The 21,553-nt window shown below is 36.8% G+C and overlaps 1 long non-coding RNA gene across 1 annotated transcript; it reads right to left on the reverse strand.

The window, feature by feature from the left end:
* Window positions 1-276: 276 nt before the first annotated feature.
* Window positions 277-3,421, reverse strand: LOC141639724 (uncharacterized). The gene is made up of 3 exons (XR_012542637.1): window positions 3,333-3,421; window positions 1,934-2,020; window positions 277-478 (listed from the first exon to the last, which is right to left on the reverse strand). It is a non-coding gene; the product is annotated as an uncharacterized LOC141639724 (long non-coding RNA).
* Between the last annotated feature and the right edge of the window lie 18,132 nt (window positions 3,422-21,553).

Here is a 21,553-nt window from a genome sequence, read left to right on the forward strand (position 1 = left end):
GTGACAAGGGAGGATTATAAGGAGTTCGTTCAGAAATTGAACAACATTATATGGGACGACAACATAGAAGCAGACGACTTTGACGCTAGGGGGGCAGAAATAATAGAAGCGCATTGTAACACCCTCATTTATTGCGGAAAAGTAAACACGTAATTCTACAGAAAAACTGACAGGATATGTTTGTAATTGGTTCAACTAATTAAAAACCTGTCATTTTTAAAACTTTTCTAAACCATTCACAAACATTTCCAGAAGGAGGATGCCAACACCTGCAAATGCTAACAGACTAATTTACATAACTATGCTAAAGCTGCGAGAATAAAGTGATACAAACCAAAGAAAAAGAGGGAGACATATGTCCCTAAAATGTATGTGACATAAAAAGGGTTTAAGGGTCACAATGAAATAAAACCAGTCTAGGTCCCAAGGTTACTTTGCTCGCTAGCTCGTCCATGTACCCCATATATGCATCACCTACCTGTCATTCGCATTTTATACAAATACGAAAGCCACGGTCGATGTGGGGAGTAACTCGAGTTCTCCCGACCACGAAATGTCATAATTAATATAACATGTAAACATAAGAATATGAATACGAATCACACATAGCCTTAGCATATAGATGCTAGACAATCGTGCTTATCATGTGAACTACAATATAACAACACATAGTCCTAGCCAGTGAATACTAGACCGACTCATACTACACTATCATGTGAATCACATAACATCCAGGAATCCAAACTCTATCAACCATAGCCGGCTTGCATCTCACCTTCTATGATTCATAGAATCATCAAACAAGAAAGGGCAATATATCAAAGACAGGCATAAGTTCTTAGCACGGTCAATAGTCACTTTGTAACTCGAGTCTATACCACGAGGTAGGGAAGGTAATCGAACCGGTATCTTGGCTCAGCGGTTACTATTAAGAAAACATGGCCAAGAGACAACACAACCCTAGCCTAAAATCTGCTCAGACCTAGACATGCGGATACACACCACCGCACCCAAGACCCACAACGTTTTTTAAAACAAAGTGAAGTGAGTACCCTAAGGACACCACCGAAGGGTTGGCTAGTACTTAAGCTGACCCCATACTATCAAAATAAGTACCTGAGGTCATGCCCCAACTTGGATATAAATCCACTAGTCAGGAACACAAAGGCTATCAAGCGGTGAACATATATACTCGTCGGAGACTATAAAGACCTATCTATGATGAAGGCCGAAATACTCACCCAGGACCTAGTCCCAGCTAGTTGACTTGAATACTTTAGCCCACACCACACACGACTCACCACACAAGTCAATTAAGTCATCCACTTAACCATAAGAGGGCAAAAAGTCCCACTTACCAACATGAATTCTAACATTCTATCATGTGAAAGGCTATATAATATTGTCTATTATTCGAGATAAACCAACAGTTCCTCAATAAGTACTCAATACTAATTTCCAATCCTAGCAATTCTAACAATATTTAAGGCTTTAGGGGAAACTAGGGCCATTTCTACAAAATAAGAAGCTATTTAAATTCAACTAACTAAATAAGAAGCTATTTAAATTCAATTAACTACACATGTGAAACAGAGATATAATAAATGGCCTAAAACAAGAAAAAGGCCGATTATCTAATTCATTCAACCGAATTTTTACCCGCAACCCCAGCCCTGCGACAGTGCGGGTCAAATTGCGGTGACCAATCACTCAATTAAGCGACATCGCATCGTCAAAGGGACTAAGGCTCAGTTTTCGGCACAATCAACAAAACATTACAATTATCACCATAAAATTCATTTGAGCCTATTAATTACAATTTCATTTTGTAAACGATCTTAACATTATTCATTCACCTAAACACTTATCAAACAACAGGCACACATTAACTACTAATGTGACATTAATTCGTCGAGTAACTCGGAATAGTTACCTTACGCTAGCAAAGAGACAAGTAAAAACTTGAGAAAGCTTCTAAAACCCCAAAATTACTCTTCATCTTCAACCACAAATGAGTCACCTAAAATAATTATGTGAAAGGACGATATTAACGAATTATCTTTATATAAAATATGAGACGGGATTTAAATAACTTGAATAACTCAAATTTGTCTTATAATAATAAATATTCCATTATATAATTTAACATGCCGAAATATACGAGTGACCCAACAACCACAAGGCATGTCCAAAACTTAACATAGGATATGAGAAGGCATGAAACAAAGGAGGAAAGACGGTCACGGACTACACAAAAGACGAGCTGGACACACACGGATTAAAGCCGTGCTGCCCAGCCGGCCTGCTCGCCCCTGACCACTGCCCAGGCCTGGCCTGGCCCGGCCCTGCACAGAAACACGCACAAGCAGCCTGTAGTAGGCAAAGTCCAGTCCAGAAAGATCTGAGCACCTCAAAAAAAAAACGCAGCTCCCCTCATTGCCTGACCATCTTAGAGCGGTTTTCTAGGCCAAATTAGGACGGATTCCACCCGAACCAAAGACTCAATCCAAACACGTACATGTACTTGAGACAATAGCAAGAAAGTTGGTTCAATTTAATATAAAGAAACCCGTCAAAACAGCCCGCTAAACCTGCTCGACAAAACCCATTTTCACTATTAAAGAAGCTCATTTGTGACCGTCTTAAGACGAAATTTTAAGCATTAAAATGATAGTATTCCCCCAATTAAATTACCCAACATAATCACCCACTTCACCATGAATCCAAAGGTACCAACTTTTCTCAAAATGGATAAATAAAACTTGTATAAAACCGTCTCAAACCAACACCACATGAACATTCAATTATGAAAATTTCCCCAAATTATGACCATACGAGTCTTAGTCAAAGGAATCGACCATTTAAACACAATACTAACCATCCAATATTTTACTCCTCCGTAATCCAAGTTCGGCTCGACAAACAAACAATCTCAATATCTCGTCTGAATAAAAGAATGGCGTACAAGTGCTTCTTTTCAAACTCATAATTATACACTCCAATAGGTTATCCTCATAAATTCATGGTACACTAAGCTTGTTTTAAGCGATTAAACTCCTACCTGTTAAAACCAACTTTTACCATCTGTAACTTTTTGTCCAAAGTTAGCCGTAAACTCCACCAAATTAACTCAACATATCTCACAAATTATGACGGAATAATTACTACTATTATTGCTATTAAGAACAATTATCACATACCACCTTCACAATCAATTTATCACATTAAACATGTAAAACAGACATAAATTCATTCAACCCCGAATAATAATAATAATAATAATAATAATAATAATAATAATAAGAGTATTAGGATCGGTAGAATCGTGTTACCTTAAACGCCCCTTATTCTTCGAATAAATGGTCCACAAGGCACGAGCCTCACCCCGGGTCTTCGAATCCTTCATAAAAGGGCAAGAAAACGGAATAAAGAAGCTAAAAGACGACACTTTTATAAGACGGCGAAAGACGAAACCACTACAAAAAGGAGACTTTCTTACCTTAAAAGGAGGAGAAAGGAAAGGAAAAGAGAATGGTACAAAAATTACGGAATTTGGTCGAGAAATGGGCCGGGATCTGAGGTTGAATGTCGACTGAAATTGAGTTTTGAAGGTTCTGTTGATTGTTGTTGTTGCTGGTGAGTTCACGAAATGAAGAAGGAAGAAATGAGGGGGTGGGGACGGGTCAACAACAACAACATAATATTAGTAATAATAAATATAATAATAATAATGAGACACCAGCTAGCTTGCTAGCTTCTAATTATACGTACGTTTCTTCATCGTTAAGTAATATCGCTCGTTTTTAAAACCGTCTCGAGTTAATAAAATCGGTTTTTAATAAAAGTTTCAGTAATAAAACGAAATTAATAATAAATAAATTTAATGAGTGAAAATAAAATAAACTCAGCTAGTTAACGGAAATAATACGATATCAGCTTGAATCGGAATTATTAGCGATTTTTACAAAACTAACGGATATTAATAAAAATTACTAATTTAGTGAAATAAGCTCAAAATAGCTAATTGGACGGTTTTGTTCCCAAAATCCATCTCGGGTTTACTTAAAACAACTTTCATAAGGACTCGTAAAGAAATGGAAATTATTAAATAAATAAACTCGGACTAATTTTAAATAAACTTATTAATGATTATTAAAATTAACGTATCGAATTATGATGAAATTAATTAATTAGCTAAGCATATATATATAAATCGTTAAATGATGTAATTAAATTCAAAATAGCAATTAAAAGAATTTTATCCAACTTAATAAAATACGGGGTGTTACACGCATGGTCTTGTGAACGAAGAGTGGTTTACAGAAGCGTACGATAAAAGGAGCCAATGGGTGATGGCACATTGCAGGGACTTGAACATGGGTGGTGTAATGAGGACAACCCGAGAGATCGAGAGCGATAATAGTTTTTTAAGAAGTTCGAGCGAAGTCAGGCACGTTAGTGGAGTTTTGGATGCGTTTTGAAAGCGCTATGGACCATCAACGGCATACGAAGAAGAGACTTGACCATGAAAACCGACACTCAACACAGGAAACGGGACGCATTTACCCATAGAGGAATATCGTCAAATGTTTATACCGGGAGGTTTTCAAGGAATTCCAACTAGAGGTCATTTGCTCAATCGATACATGTAAGAGTGTCGGCTATCTTTGACGTCGATGGAGTTGAAGTGAGTGTCGTAAAGGATTCAATCGATTTGAGAAAAGTTTCAACGTAGAGTACAACCCAGGTAACAACATTTTGGCATCAACTTTATGTGGTAGTTGGCTGAAGTTGCTAGATATAGTGCCAAAGTTACATTGTCTGAACATAGAAGTTATACAATTGTTGGTGAACTACGATTATCTGTCTTTGTATAAATCGACAACATTTTGAATAACTTAAGTTTTACGAATGTATAACTTTTCTTATTATATGCATAACTCTACTTGCAGAATGTATAACTCTTGTTGCCATATGTATAACTCTACTTTCAGAATAACATTAGAAGTTATTCAATTTTTCACTGAAATCGTTGTCATTTGTAGTATAACTCGATTACATTTTGAATAACTTTAGCTTTCGAATGTATAACTCTTGTTGCCATATGTATAACTCTACTTTCAGAATAACATTAGAATTTTTTCAATTTTTCACTGACTGCATGACTATTTGTAGTATAACTCGATTAGAGTTTGAATAACTTTAGCTTTCAGAATGTATAACTCTTGTTGCCATATGTATAACTCTACGTGATAATGTTTAACTCTTATTATTATATGTATAAGACTACTAACGACATAATTTAATTGGATTACGGGGACAAAGGCTACACGGTGTAGTGTATGATGTTTGAAAGGATGGGATTTCTGTGCCGAGCATATAGTATGGATTTTGTCGGCTAACGCCATGAAGACAATTCCAGTTGATTACGTTTCTACAAGATGGAGAAAGGATGCATTGCAATTGATTATCGAGAATGTGATGGTGAACAAATGGAAACAAATAGTAAGCGATGCAAAAGAAGTTGCGATGGTGAAGTTGTGGTCGAGAAGTTCATGCAACCATTGGTTTACTTCGTGGCACGAGTGAGACTGAAGTTGTGAACTTAAGCTCGTTAATTAGAGAGTTCAAGGAGAAACTTTTACCGTACAAGAAGGATTTAACAAAGCAGCAAGAATTTGAGCAAATCCTTGGTTGCTCGGCTTGATGTGAGGTAACGATACTTCCACCAAAACAATTGAAAAACAAAGGCAGCGGTAAAAGAATGGTGTCAGCTAAGGCTAAAGCCATTGCCTTGGCTTCTAAGCCAAAGCGCATGTGTAATAATTGTAAACAAATGGCACACCACGATAAACGGAAGGCGCCCTAACCCATTCTACGAGCATCCACCGTCTTCACCAAAGATACGAAGGAGTAGAAGAAGAAGAAGAGGAAGAAGAAGAAGAAGAAGAAGAAGAAGAAGAAGAAGAAGAAGAAGAAGAAGAAGAAGAAGAAGACGAAGACAACGAAGAATAGAGAAACATAACATCTTTGTAGTAGTAGGCGGTAGAAAAATACTTCCGTCTCAACAAATTATTTACAATCTTTTTTTCTTTAAAAGGTAAAAAATCTGGTGAGACGGAAGGGGTATTTAATAGCTAGCTTTTGTCTATTTTGAAGGGGGATTGCACCTTCCAGATTGTATAACTTCAGTAATATGGTGTGTGAAATTTCAAGCTAATGTTGTATAACTCTTTTACATTATTTTGATGACTTCTGTTCATGGCAACATATCCAATATTTAAAAGTGGCTTTAAGAACGAATTATAATTCCAGTGGCTTTAAGTAAAACTCTTACCTATATATGGATAACTGTACTTCACAGAATGTATAACTCTTGTACCCAATTTGTATAACTCTTGTTATTTTTTGAAAAACTCATAACTGTCTAATAAAATTTTCCTTTTACATAAATCGAGTCATATGTTGTATAACTCTTGTACACAGTTTGTAGAACTCTTGATGTTTTTGTATAACTCTTATTTGTCTAATAAATTTTGCCTTTTTTTCATAAGCTGAGACATGTGTTGTATAACTCCTGTACATAATTTGTATAACTTTACTTCATAGAGTGTATAACTCTAACACTTATCTGTAAAACTTGGATTTTCATTATGAGTGACCAAGATGATATAGTAACAATATATTCCAAAAAGTTGTCTAAGTTGTTAAGGAGTTTCTTGACAACATACTAGAGTTGCAAAAAAAGAGAATACTGAATCAAAGGAAATACATTCTATTTTTTCGCAGGTTTTTATCTCCTCTCCATGTTGCTTTCCGTCTGGCTTCTACTTGCTTGAGAATCTGTAATTTCTCGCCAATGAAACCGTTGACCTTGGACAGAACTCCTTCCCTGATGATGTTCATGTCAGCTAGGAGAAGCGTCCGCCAAACTGGATCACCAAATATCGACGGTTCACCTTCCTCTCGAGATCAACGTGACCAAAACTTTCACCCTCATACATTAACATGTGCATCATGGCGAACAAGCCAGACTCGGTGTCGTTTATCGTTTGCTTGATGCAGGCAAACTGGATCTGACGGAGGCTGGAACGCGGTATGTCTTTCCCTCTGTTCTTCTCGTTGTCCCTAGACTCAACGTAGTCGCTCATGAGGCTACTTTGGCGGAGACAAGAACGTCAAAAAGTGAAATTGTAAAAGTGGTGACAACACTTTTTAGTTGAACATAATTACAAATTACTTCCACTTACAATAACGTGACATGCTTTGCATATCTCCGATTGCCGCGGACTTGAATAGTACTTATTGTCCAGAAGATCAATCGTCCTAGAATTAAAGTTGATACACACACATGCATAATGGGCTTCAATCTTAATGGGTACGAAGATTAAATCAGCCTTCAAGCTGAAATCATCCCCTGATCGGTTCGGAACACGTCCCACGTATTGTACAACCTATCGGTGTCCGGTGTTTGTTGGACAGGGTTTCGTACAAGGCTCAAGATTATTTCCTGTTCAAGTAGCAGTATATGTGTGAGGATACCAGTGGAGTTATAGGGGTTGTGCATTGGAGTTGCACAGTAACTCTTATAGCATAATGAAAAATGTCTAAGTTCATACTGGTTGTTAATAACTACTCAAAACGAAATGTTTAACCCCAGGGAGGGTATGTATAACTTTAGACTTATTTTCCACTGTGAAAGTTTTAAAGAGGGTATGTGCAACTCTTATAACATATTAAAGGATTGATTAGGACCATACCATATGACGGATACCGAAGAATGACCAACGAAAAATCGCGCAATCCTGTGCCTCCAATCGATTAAGCAACAAGGACCAACACTCAATCACTTTTTCATCCATTGGCGTCTCAGGGAGCATAGACAACATTTGCAACCTATTAATTGTTCCGTGCCGGCCATAACTCACAAGTGGTTCACCGTAGTTCAGGAGCAGTGTTAATCGAGGCTATAACGTATACTAAATGGGAAGGTAACTGCTATTAAAATGACAGCATCACTTCACTGATGAAACGTATAACTGCAGTTTAGGAGTGTGTAACTCCATTAACGATATATATAACTTCAGTGATGAAACATATAACTTCATGTATTACTCTAGGTATAACTCCAGGCCTCTAATGTATAACTCCAAAGCATATATTGTACAACTCTGAGCATATACTGTAAAACTCTACGCAAAATAATGTAGTATTCCAGTAAACCAATGTGTCTATATTGATAAAACTTAATATGATAAAACGTTAGGATTTCAGACAGCTTACTCATTTAGAAATTTGTAGTCATCAAGGAAAACGTAATCAGCGACTTGTTTGCGATACACCAGGATATCCCTAGTTAATGCCTTGTTCATCTTCAGTATCTTGGAGACCACTGTAAGGTCGGCGTCTGGTTCCCCGCAATATGTGGTGCAACCAAGGCCATCGCCCTTACCCCGGGAGCGGCTATTAACAGCTGAGAGGGCCCGACTAGACGGCGTCCGGCCCAGGGCTACTTTGGAAGGTGGAGTCTGATAGGTTGAACTGACTTTAGAGCAAGTTCGTTTAGAAGAACTGTTCTCTCCGGCGATTCCAACACCTCTCTTCCTTCCACTTGTGTTGCCGGCTATCCTTTGTTTATCACGCACCTCCTCCATTTCACGGTCTTTAAGCTCCTTAAAAGTTGTTACCCCGGATAACACATCTTCCCTGTCCAAGTTGATGTCACTGAGGACAAGGGTTGCAGCAATTTCCGCTCGCATGAGGTCATTGCTTTCCTTAGTCCCTAAGGTACAGTCGAATGGCTCTCCACGGTACAGCAACATATGAACCATGACGTACAGACCATAGTCATTGTCGGTATGTCTGTTCCTGCCGATTGAATTTAATGTTGACAAAAGGAAACCCTTCAACTTTCTTCCCTTTGTCGAGCCCTTTGTAGGCCATATATTTTCCCATTGCATCAGCCTGGCGGAAGTTAGGCAAGGCGTTTAAAAGGGGAAGACCAATTAACAAAACAAATGGAGCTGATAATTAATCTAGTCACCAGTTTTATAAGACTTACGAGAATCGCGCAATCCCTCCGTATGGTAATTTTGAGAAGATCCTCATCGTAAGAACGATTATCAAGATACTCGATCGCTCGAGAGGAAATTTATGCAAATGCAAGAGTAATGATCTTCATCGCCAGTGCTTACCGGGACGAAAACCTACAAACATGCACCAAAAATCTAAGAGTTATAAAACATAATTAGCAGATTAGAGGCGTACATATTGTGCGTAGTTGGAATTATACATTCAATGGTTAGAGTTATACATTATATGTGTAGAGTTGTACATTCAATTTCTAGAGTTATACAAAGTATATTCTTGCGATTTGTACATTATGTGCGATAGCAGAGATGTGCGGAGTTATACATTATCTTGTATATGCTTAAAGTTATACATTATATGCCTAGAGTTATGGAATGAAGTTAGCCACTCATCAAAACTACGAGCATATCTTGTATAACTCTAGACAAATAATGTATAACTTGAGTTCTAGAACGTATAACTCTAGTCATTGAAAGCTAGAGTTATATAATGTATAACTCTTGCCATATGATGTATAACTCTAAGCATATCTTTGAAAGCTAGAGTTATATAATGTATAACTCTAGCCATATCTTTGTATAACTCTAGACAAATAATGTATAACTTGGTCCTAGAACGTATAACTCTAGTCATTCGAAAGCTAGAGTTATATAATGTATAACTCTTGCCATATGATGTACAACTCTAAGCATATCTTGAAAGCTAGAGTTATATAATGTATAACTCTAGCCATATACTGTATAACTCTAGACAAATAATGTATAACTTCAGTCCTAGAACGTATAACTATAGTCATTCTGAAAGTTAGAGTTATATAATGTATAACTCTTGCCATAGGATGTACAACTCTAAGCATATACTGTTAAACTCTAGGAAAATAATGTAGTATTCCAGTATGTAAATGTCTCTATATTGATATCTGAGCTCACCATATCGGAGTCCAGTTGGAATGGACTAGAACACGACTCTTGCCACATGTCCCACGAGGCACAAAAGCCTTCAGAATTATCAACAACCAAGTTTTTCTTCCTGCCTTGCCAAATTGCAATTGCTAGGTCCTATAAAAATGATAGACGGGGTTGGCAGCTTGTATCACAAGTTACGTACAGTTTGTCACAAAATAACTTGCGGAGTTCGAGCACACTTACAAAGCATGACCTAGGCCAAAGAAACAGCGTGAACTTGAAACAGCTGCGGTGTTCGCGCGTCGCGTAAGGCGATTGAGTAGTCTGAGACCGGTGATCGATGCGTTGGCCAAAATCGAGCCGGGCATCAACGACTGGAGATCAATACGCGTTATGAAGTTTGGACAGGGATATGTGACCAATTGTTCCCTACAAAGGATTAGAAAAATTGAGACACGCAGCAAGGGAAAAGATTCATGGGCTGTTTGACCGTCGTATTGAAATATAGGTAAAACTTATCTTCTACTTACACTTTCTTATGGTCGTGGAATTCATCGAAGACATAATCCATTACATCCTTCCTCACCCTGAACACCGTCCTGAAACGTTCCTTGTTAAATCGTAACCACTGTGAGCATACGTGCTTATCAGGTTCGGGTGCCCCGCAATCGTGAGAACACCCTAGGTTCTCAGGTACAATGTCCATACACGGAAGGGGGCAGTTGAATGCAGTAAGAAAGGATGGTGGATCATGTCACATCGCGGCACATAAATAGGGGGTGGGAGTGGTGCAACCGGCTCAACCCTAGCACCATCGATTTCAACTACCAAACCTTCTTTGGCAACACCAATCGTTCGCTCCTCAACCCCGGTAAATGCCTCATTCACATCTGCCGTGCTCATGAAAGTCAGCGGGATTTGATTTCCACTCCATTCCGTTGAAGGATTCCCCGGGGTGATCTCCGCACCATCGACAACATCTACGTTTACACCCCCATTGTTAGAATGTTGTTCAACATTCTCAATTACATCCTTTTTAACAGTGGCCTGAATGAAAAATAATAAAATTAAACACCAAACGTATAAGTCTGGCCATAAAATGTATAACTGTGAGCATAGAATGTATATCTCGGCCATAAAATGTATAGCGTAAGCATATACACTATAATGTATAACTCCGGGAATAACTCCAGGTATAACTCTAGATATACCTCCGGCTATCTAAGGTATAACTACAAAGCAGATATTGTATAACTCTAGTCATATCTTTGTATAATCGTAGTCATAAAGCTGGTTAAGAGTTGTACCAACCGGCCGTTGCAGTGGCACTACAGTTACAAGGCCTCAACATAAGTTTCAACAAAGTTATACTTTATCAACTTAGAGTTATACACGACCAATAAATAATAAAAAAAAAACGATTGTATAAAAAGTATTTAGCGCAAATTAACAAACTTACCTCGCCACCAGGACCACTCCCGTACGCTGGAAGTCCACATAAAGCTTCCTTCATTTCAGCAGTGGAAAACATACACTCCATCAATTCTTGTGTCTCCAAACCCAATTCTGGGACCGTAGATTTTTCCATCTCCTTATCTGACGGTTTATTGTCTGACAATCTTTCAACATTTTCTTGCAATCCCTCCCCATGAACTTGCTCATGCACCTCATCACCTACCACGGGCCGAGATTCGAGCATCCTCGACGGTCCGTCGACTTAACCTACAATGTCTGCTTTGCTCTTTCATGGTCAATGTCTGACAATCTTCCAACATTTTCAGCATACATGTTCAATTCCTCCCCATGAACGTGCTCATACCCCTCATCACCTGCCCAGAGGCGAACCTCATCGTCCTTTGACCGTCCGTAAGTTTGGTCAATTTCCTCCTCGGTGTAACTCGCCTCCAACAACAGTTCTCTGACAGTTGGGACGGGGGTGCACAAAACTTGATCCTCTAACCCTGGGCTAGCAGGTGACAACGGCTTAGAAACTTTTGTATCACCTCCCACTTCCTCCATGATCTTTGACCAAGCGCAATCGATTTCGTTGGCGTGTCGGCTTTGACGGACTCTCGACGCGGCTCAACACGGGGGTTACCACCCCTGCCACCCCCATCATTTGCGAGACTAGACAGAACTTCACTTATTTGACGCGTAGATGCATCGATTCCGTCAGATTTTTTGGGGGGCTCGGTAACTACCTCTCCAAATGCAGGAGCATTACCAACAGAAACCTTCAGCCTTTCTGCAATCTGTTCTGCTTCAGCGACGTACTTTTGAATCTTTTCACCCTAAAAGAATTCTTGAGAGGCACGACTAGGATTTAGGCCCGTCGGATCACTAGTTCTGACTTTGATCCTTGCGGTTGCATCTGCGTACCATGAATAGAACACAATAGCGTTCCTTTGCATTTGTAGATAAAGCTCGTGAGTACACTGCATTCAAGAAGTACAGTAAGTTAGTTATATTATAATAGATGGGTACGTTAATTTGAAACAGAATCCATCTTGAAATATATAATAGTTTGCACTTACATCGCAATACGGCTTTCAATTCCTGGTCATCCTCGACACTGCTTTGGTAGTTCTATCTGAATGAACTTCTTCTCGAAGTTGAGCGGGAAAGAGGGGGTGGGGGTTGATAGCAACAGTAGTTTGGGTTCACGCGGGTCGCCGAGGCTGCACTCGTCCACACTCCTTCCATAAGAGGGGTCTTGAAGGCACCTCGGACACAGTCTTAGACAAGGTTAAAGTACCCAATCCCCCTTGACCCACCTCAAATTTTACCCTCTCTACAAGCGAAGTTTTATCCCAATGCTTAATCAAAGGAAGATCGTGGCGGCACGGCTTACCCTTGTAATCATATCGCTGAAAGTAGCTTATCATGAGGAACGGGATACACCCGTTCAACATTGTTACCCCCTTTTTACAGTCTCACCCCGCTTTCACCATCATGTCCAAAATATAAGAGCACCAGTCAAAATGCGGGATGGCTTTAGGATCTTCTACAGCCCTTAATGACTTCCAATCTATCCCGTTGTTTGGGGTGGGTGCGAGGAATGAAGACATACAGAACAAAACAAATAGGCGGCAAAATTGATCGTCCGCCTCCTCGTACTCCAGAAGTTGCTTGTAAACTTTCCCTAAGGGTATTGCACTATTCCCTTTGGCCACCCCGTACGCTTGCCGCCATTTGTCCTTCAGCTCCTTATTCTCGGGATCGTTGGACCCCTTCTGCGAGCTCACAGGCACCAAAGGGAGAGGGTTGGGTCCGAAAGGTAACAAGAAACAGTCATGCACGTCATGCTTACTGATCATAAACTCCTTCTTCCGCGAAGCCCTGAACACATATGACCCATCAGAGAAGGACTCCAAGAACAGTGTAACGTGTGCAAGTGGGAAGTCTGCTAATCTTGAGCTCAAAAGGCCACCAAACCCAATTTTCTTAACGGCGGACACCTGATCCTCATTAAACTTTTCAATGAGAGAGACAAGTCTTTGAGGTCGACACGAAACCGTAATTTCATGCACCCTCTTTACCCTTGGCTTGACCTCAACCATCCTGGGAAAAGCAAGGACAACACACAAAATTAGACATTTGTAGTTGCAATTAGAGATATTTGGAACAAAGAAATAGACATACTGTGAATTAAAGTAATACAATAGATAGTCAGAGTTATACAAAATATAAGTAAAGTTATACATTCTGATAATAGAGTTAATCAGAAAATATCAAGAGTTATACATTACAAACAAAAGTTATTCAAAATGAAATCGAGTTATACAACAAATGACAACATGATTATAAAAAGGTCAAACTATGAACACTGGGAATCGGCTCCTTCTCGGTACTTGGTGCATCATCCATCATCAGGTGACAAACAAAAAGGGATTTGATTAACGACAGTTATACATATACATATAATCTGTAGTGACAAACAAAAGAAGAGATAATCGGGAGAGTTATACAGAATAACGAAGATACAGTTTGACCTATTATTAAAATGTATAACTTCAAGTATATCTTTGTATAACTCTAGGCATATCCTGCATAACTCTAGGCAAATATTGTATAACTCCAGTTATACATTATGACAGCAGAAGTTATTCAACAAATGACTGCAATAGAATGTATAACTCTAGCAATAGAAAGTATAACTCTGGCAATGTAATGTATAACTCTAGCCATACAATGTATAACTCTGGCCATATATTGTATAACTCCAGTTATACATTATGACAGCAGAAGTTATTCAACATGTAATCAGAGTTATACAACAAATGACTGCAATAGAATGTATAACTCTAGCAATATAAAGTATAACTCCGGCCATATAATGTATAACTCTGGCCATACAATGTATAACTGTAAGTATATACAATATAACTCTAGCAATATAAAGTATAACTCTGGCAATATAAAGTATAACTCTGGCCAAATAATGTATAACTCTGGCCACACAATGTATAACTGTAAGCATATACAGTATAATCTATAACTCCAGGAATAACTCCAGGTATAACTCTAGGTATAACTCCAGGCATCTAATGTATAACTCCAAAGTATAAATTGTATAACTCTAGCTATACATTGTATAAATTCAGGTATAAATAGTATAACTGTAGGCATATATTGTATAACTCTATGCATGGAAACTAATTAGAAGTATAGTTATACATATAACAATTAGAGTTTGACATTATGAAAAAGGAGTTGGTCACAGAATCAAAAGAGCTATACATCTAGAACCCAGAGTTATACATCTAGATACCAGAGTTATACATATTGCGTACTAAAGTTATACATCTAGTAACCAGAGTTTTACATTAAGTAACCAGAGTTATACACATTGAGTACTAAAGTTATACATCTAGTAAGCAGAGTTAGACATCTAGTAACGTATAAATCAAAATCAAAACTTTTAACCTGGATATCAACTCCCGTGTCAATACTTTCTACAACATCCATCTGTAGATGACAAACAATTGGGATTAGAGTTATACAGATATTTAATTGAAGTTACACATCATTCTATAAGAGTTATACAAACAAGACGAGATTTTTTACCTTCGATTCAGATTTCTTGGAAGATTTTTTGCATTTTTCTTGGCAAAAACCATTGTTAATTATCAAATGACCTCGAATTTGATCTGCACAACCATAATTAACAATTGGACAAATCAACATCAGCAAACCCATAATTGAAGATTGAAAAATTCAAATGAACTCTTTTTATGATAGTTTAACAAAGGCAATAATTAACAAAAAACAAACTACAAATCACTAAATAAGGAATGAAAAAAATACCTTATAAAAAAATGGAGACAGGCGAGTTTGCAGTCGAGTTGGAATTAATTTGTAGTGATGAAAATGGCGTTTGTTAGGATGGAGTTAATTGGTAGTGATGAAAATGGAGTTATCAGAATTGTGAAGAAAGAAAAGGAAGACGAAATGACAGGAAATAGAGGGAAAAATACCCGCAAGTTGTTTTGAATTGTCTAGAAAATGAGGAGGGAAATTATCATAGACTGATGGACAAACAGTGTAGCATGCATGGGTTAGTGGGTAAGAGGAGAGAGGTAAATCAAAAATATTAGTTTAATGGGGTTTAGTGGGGTTTGACTGCGAAATCGTGGCCATTCGTTTGATTGATCCAACCGTCCACATTTGGACTTATGGACTTAATATATCTAAGGACCTTAGTTGATCTCTTCTATATATATATATATATATATATATATATATATATATATATATAGAGAGAGAGAGAGAGAGTAAAGTTCTTATAAGTCCACCATATGTTTTGAGTCCCTAAGTCTCATCCCTTACCATTAGATCCTCCAATATGGATGGTTGAGATTGAAGACAACAAACACACTTAACACTAATGAGTTTCCTATACACTAATTAATCCCACTTTCTCTCTCTAGCTTTAATTATACATTCACTAATTCATTATTATACACTTAACAAAAAAAAAGTCTTCTTATACGTCAAAGTTTATACAAATTTTACGAGTGTAATTCTAACAAAAAAAGTGTAATATTAACAAAAAGAAAGCGGTTTTGACGGATATTATTTTGAAATTTCAAAATTTGAAGCAAGTTTACGACAAATTTTGGGTTTTACGACAAATTTGAAATTTTGAAACAATTTTACGTCAATTTTTCAGAAATATTTTTTTTTTCAAATTTTAACACAACTCATTGTAAATTTAGTGATTTATAACTTATAAGTGTAACTTTAGTCTTTTAGAAGTGTAACTTTAGTCAATTAAAGTGTAATTTTAGTCCATTAAAGTGTAATTTTAGTCCAAAAGTGTAACTTTAGTCCATTAAATTTTAATTTTAGTCCAGAAGTGTAACTTTAGTCAACTAAAGTGTAATTTTAGTCCATTAAATTGTAAATTTAGTCCTTTGAGAGTATATCTCTAGTCCATATTCAATGTGTAACTTTAATCCATTGAGAGTGTAACTTTAGTCCTTTGATAGTGTAACTTTAGTCCATTGAGAGTACAAAATTTAGTCCTTGAGAGGGTACCCTTAATAGAGATAAGTGTAACTTTAACAGAAAAAAGTGTAATTTTAATAGAAAAAAGTGTAATTTTAATGGAGAAAAGTGTAACTTTAATAATAGAGAAAAATGTAATTTCAACAAAAAAAAGGTAATTTTAATGGAGAAAAGTGTAACTTTAATAGATAAAAGTGTAACTTTAACAGAAAAAAGTGTAACTTTAATAGAAAAAATTGTAATTTTAATGGAAAAAAGTGTAACTTTAATAATAGAGAAAAATATAACTTTAACAGAAAAAATGTAACTTTAATAGAAAAAAGTGTAATTTTAATGGATAAAAGTGTAACTTTAATAGAGAAAAATGTAATTTTAATATAGAAAGCTGTAATTTTAAGAAATGTAACTTTAATAGAGAAAAGTGTAACTTTAATAAAGATAAAGATAAGTGTAATCTTAACTTTACTAGAAGAAAAAAAATCAACAAATAAAGAAAAAATATGGAAAAAAAATCTAGGTTTTACTTTTGAAAACTAGATCTAACTTTTTCATTTGTTTTTTCTTTTAAAAAAAAAAATCAAATCTCCACCACCATCACAACAACACCAACACAACTTTCAATCGAAAAAAAATAAAACAAAGTTACAAGACTATAAAAAATTTAGTGAAAAAAGTTAAAAAATGATATCTCACTAAATATAAATAAGATCTAAGAAAAAAATATAAAGGAAATTTGAAAAAAAAATGTACAACAAGATTAATTTACAAGACATTTGAAGGGGAAAAAAAACCCAAAATACAAACACCCAAATTTGAAAAAAAAAAAACAAAACAACAACACACGTAGATCTGAGAAGACAGGAAGGAAAAATAAAAAGAAAAAAGAAAAAAGAAAACACCAACAACGACATTCAACAAAAAATTTATTGCCAAAAACCGAGATCTCAGATGAGAGGAGGAAGGAGACGGCAGTGGTGGAGGAGAGGAGGGAGGCGTAGGCAGAAGGTGTGCCGGTTTTTTACGCAGGCAGGTGGCGGTTGGTGGGCTTGTGTTCCGGTTTTTGACGTGGACAGAAGGTGGTGGTGGTGTTGTCGGGATGGTAGAGGTGTGTCGTGAGTAGTGGTGGTGGTGGGGATGCGCGAGGAAGGAGTGGTGGTAGGTCGGGATCGTGGGTGGTGGGGATGCGCATGGGTGGTGGGCAATGGAATGGTGGTTGGGTGGCGTGAGGAAGGTGTGGTGGTAGGTCGGGGTCGTGGGTGGTGGAGTTAGTGGCGGTTGACGGAGTAGGAGAGGGTGAGGGTGAGTGATTTATTTGGTTTTGATTTATTTGGGTTTTTATTTTTGGGGTTTTTGAGAGAGAAGTTGAGAGAAATGTGTGAAATGTGTGAGATGAGAGATAAGTGGATGAGTGGAAAAATGATATATGGTGAATTAGTGATTAATTAGGATAAATTAGTGAAGGTAGAGAGAGAGTGTGTAAATTAGCTAATTATTCCCCTTTTTTTTTCATCCTACCCCTCCATTTCCCTCATCCAATGGTCCTCAAGAGAACTTATGGACTCACCCTTACAAGTTGGACTTACATGATCCCATTACTATATATATATATATATATATATATATATATATATATATATATATATATATATATATATATATATATATATATATATATATATATATATATATATATATATATATATATATATACTTTCAAAAAAAAAAAAGTTAGTCCTCCATTAATTTTCCACATCGATTTTATGTCGTCAAGTTCATCATCTTATAGCGGTTCATATTATTCATCCGCTAATGATGATGGTGAAGCATCATATGAACCTCTTGCAGGACCCCCAAGTAGAATTATGTACGCTAAACCCTTTACATGCATTATTCACAATCTCCCGTATACAGAGGACGGGCATGGAAAGGCTATTCTCTCGTTTAGCCTTGACTGGTTAATAGGTTTGATTCAGTTAGCCAGATTGAATTTGGTTTAAACTATCTAACCAGATAATGATGCGCATGATGGTTTTAAGCGGTGCGCCCTCATCGAGTTTGGCGGGGGTGAGGAGCGGGAATGCTTTCGTCAGGCTCGCAAACTTGAGCGACCATTCTATAACAATGACTCTTCGAGACTCTGGTTTGATTACGATGATCAGCGGGTAGGCCCATATTTATGGGTTGCAATGAATCTCACTGTCTCTTACTACTTCCGATTCTGCACCGCCAAGGTCGCAGTGCCGAGCAGGGGACAGTGCCGTTGGAATGGGAAAACGACTATGTGGATTGGGCTGAAGGTGAAAGAGACATATATGGTGATAATCTCTGAATTCCAGAAGATGGGGTAACAAAAAAAATACTCCCTCCATTCAACTCCACACTACAGGATTGCTTTTTCACGTTTGTCAACGCTTGTTTTACGCGATAAATATCTTTAGCTTGATATTTTTAATGTACTCCTAAAGACCTAAGTCATTATAATAAAAGTTAGATATTTTCTGGTGATATTGTCTCTGAATTCAGAGGATGGGGTAACAAAAAACGTAACAAAAAAACATAAATAATTAAACTTTAATTCAAACCACCACCATAATCCAAATACAATTTATAATGCAAGATAATAATTAAAGACTTAATTATTAGAATCTGATGAATTATTAGGATACTCGTCATGAATTTGGGTATTGAGCAAGTCATAGATCGACCCTTCATTATCACCGGGAAGTGCAGGTGAAATGGCCTCTTTCTCCCCATGACATAGGCACGGTGGCATGAATGTGATAACTCCTGTGGAGTCTCATCAGATGATGATCAAGATGGGTCGCAACCCATAGATAAGGGCCTTGTTGTCTATCATCCAAATAGAAGTCCTCTTTCCCCCCCAAATCTAGCCCCTAATTTTCTTGCCTGACGAAACGTATCATGGCAGTTGGCTTTGTAAAACACGATAAAAGGGAAGCCTACAAAACCTTGCTTGTTTGTAGACACATGGTACACTTTCTTAACCGTGGTGAAACCGGAGTCATGAAGCATTTGCGTCAACCACCCAAAATCAGGGTTTAAACCCTTTCCATTCACATCATAATGAACCAGGAGATTATGGAGAATGCAAGTAAAAGGCCGTGCGTAATGAGAACGTGATTGTAGCTCCGATACACCAGCCACATTTTTTTTAGAGAGAAATTAAAGATTAAATGTTTGATAATTTAGATTTTGACCTTAAACATTAGGGTTATTTAATAGTAATACTCTAATCTATTAGGTACCTTCTCAAAATACTACATGCTTTACTTTAACTACGAATATTACCAACTAATGCAACCCTTCCCTTATAATAGAACCGTTGGAAGGGCAACCAATACCACCGGTTGCCTTTTGTTTAAAACCTCTTTTTTACTCCTTTAGTTAGTCATATCCCCTCTTTCTTTTTGACCTTCCATTACGAATTCCCCTTCCTTCCATAATACACCATTGTTAATCAACCTCATCCATTCATCTATGCTGAAATCATCTAATTGAAGGAACTCTATTTTCAATTTCGCCCCTAATTAATTCCACAATGAAAGAGGTGAATCATTTTTACTGTTATCATTTGTTTACCCTAATTTTTTTCTATGTTTCAATTTTTACTGTTATAATTTGATTATCCAAATTTTTTCTATGTTTCATTTTTACTATAATTATTAATTCTCTTGATTAGTTGTTGATTTTGACCTTGTTTTTTTAAATTCAATAATTGTTGGTGTTGTTTTTGAAATCAATTTGTTAATTAATTAATTATTGGAATATTTTGATTTCTTTTAAAGTGAACCAAACATTTGATGAAGAACAAGGTGAGGTCTTTATTAATGGCAGAAATTTGAAGAAGATGATATTGTATAGGGAATTTATAGGGAAGAAAGAGAGAGGAGAGATTGAGATTTCATATAAGATAAAAAAAACAGAGAGAGAGAAGCAAGTTTGGGAATGAAACTGTTAATGTATAGAGAAAACGATGAAGATGTAAATAAACAAAAAAAAAGGCCCCACCGTGGAGATTACCTGCTGCCCCGGGTAAAAACGAGGCCAATTCTATTATAAGAGAAAGGGTGCATTAGTCGGTAATATTCGTAGTTAAAGTAAAGCATAGAGTATTTTGAGAAGGTACCTAATAGGTTAGAGTATTACCATTAAATAACCCTAAACATTATGAAGACATATTTATAGAATTATTTTGGTCAAATTGAATATTATTAGTCAAATTGAATATTTGTTGAAGTTCTAATAAAGTTTTGCATGCAGTGGTCAAACTGAAAAATCTAATCAAATACTGACAACGGTTAAATTGAAAAACCGTTATTTCATAATAGAAAATAATAACGGTTACAAAAAACTCGTAGCTATAACATAATAACGGGCACCACAAAATGTTGTTGGTGTTAATTAGTAACGACTTTCGAAATGCCCTTTTTTTAAACTGGAAATGGTTGTCTAACAACCGTTGATATGAGTGATTCTATAATGAGTTTTTGGAAACCGTTAAAACGTTTTTGATAACGGTTTGTTAAACAACCGTTGTCACATTATAATAACAACGGTTTTTAAGGGATACCGTTGTTCTAATTAGCGCAGTCTAGGTTTCCACCAATATTTAGAAAATGGTAATCTAAGTGTCATTATATGCATTAAACCGTTGTGATACGCTCGTTATTGATGGCCATATTTGGCGTAGTGCTGAGATGCAAAACCGATTAACCCTCAAACTACCTACTTGAGTTTAACCCTTGAACTCTAATTGCGATCAGAAATTCAACTAACAACCCAGTTTTGACACGCCTAGGACCGTTTAGATTTGAGAAAATCAAGAGCCGAAGCTCTGATACCACTTATGATACGTAAATTACGCGGAAGCAGTTTAAGAGTGTAACGAACAATAATGAAATAAGAGATATTTGCTTTGAAATCTATCTAGAAATCAAAACAATGGGATATTTGCTCGAGTTAGACCTATAACTCGAACAATGGTGAACTATAATCAAGACCTATTGATTATAACTCGGGTAAATGCT

The sequence above is a fragment of the Silene latifolia genome, unplaced genomic scaffold (genome assembly GCF_048544455.1).
Source record: "Silene latifolia isolate original U9 population unplaced genomic scaffold, ASM4854445v1 scaffold_57, whole genome shotgun sequence".
Taxonomy (NCBI): Eukaryota; Viridiplantae; Streptophyta; class Magnoliopsida; order Caryophyllales; family Caryophyllaceae; genus Silene; species Silene latifolia.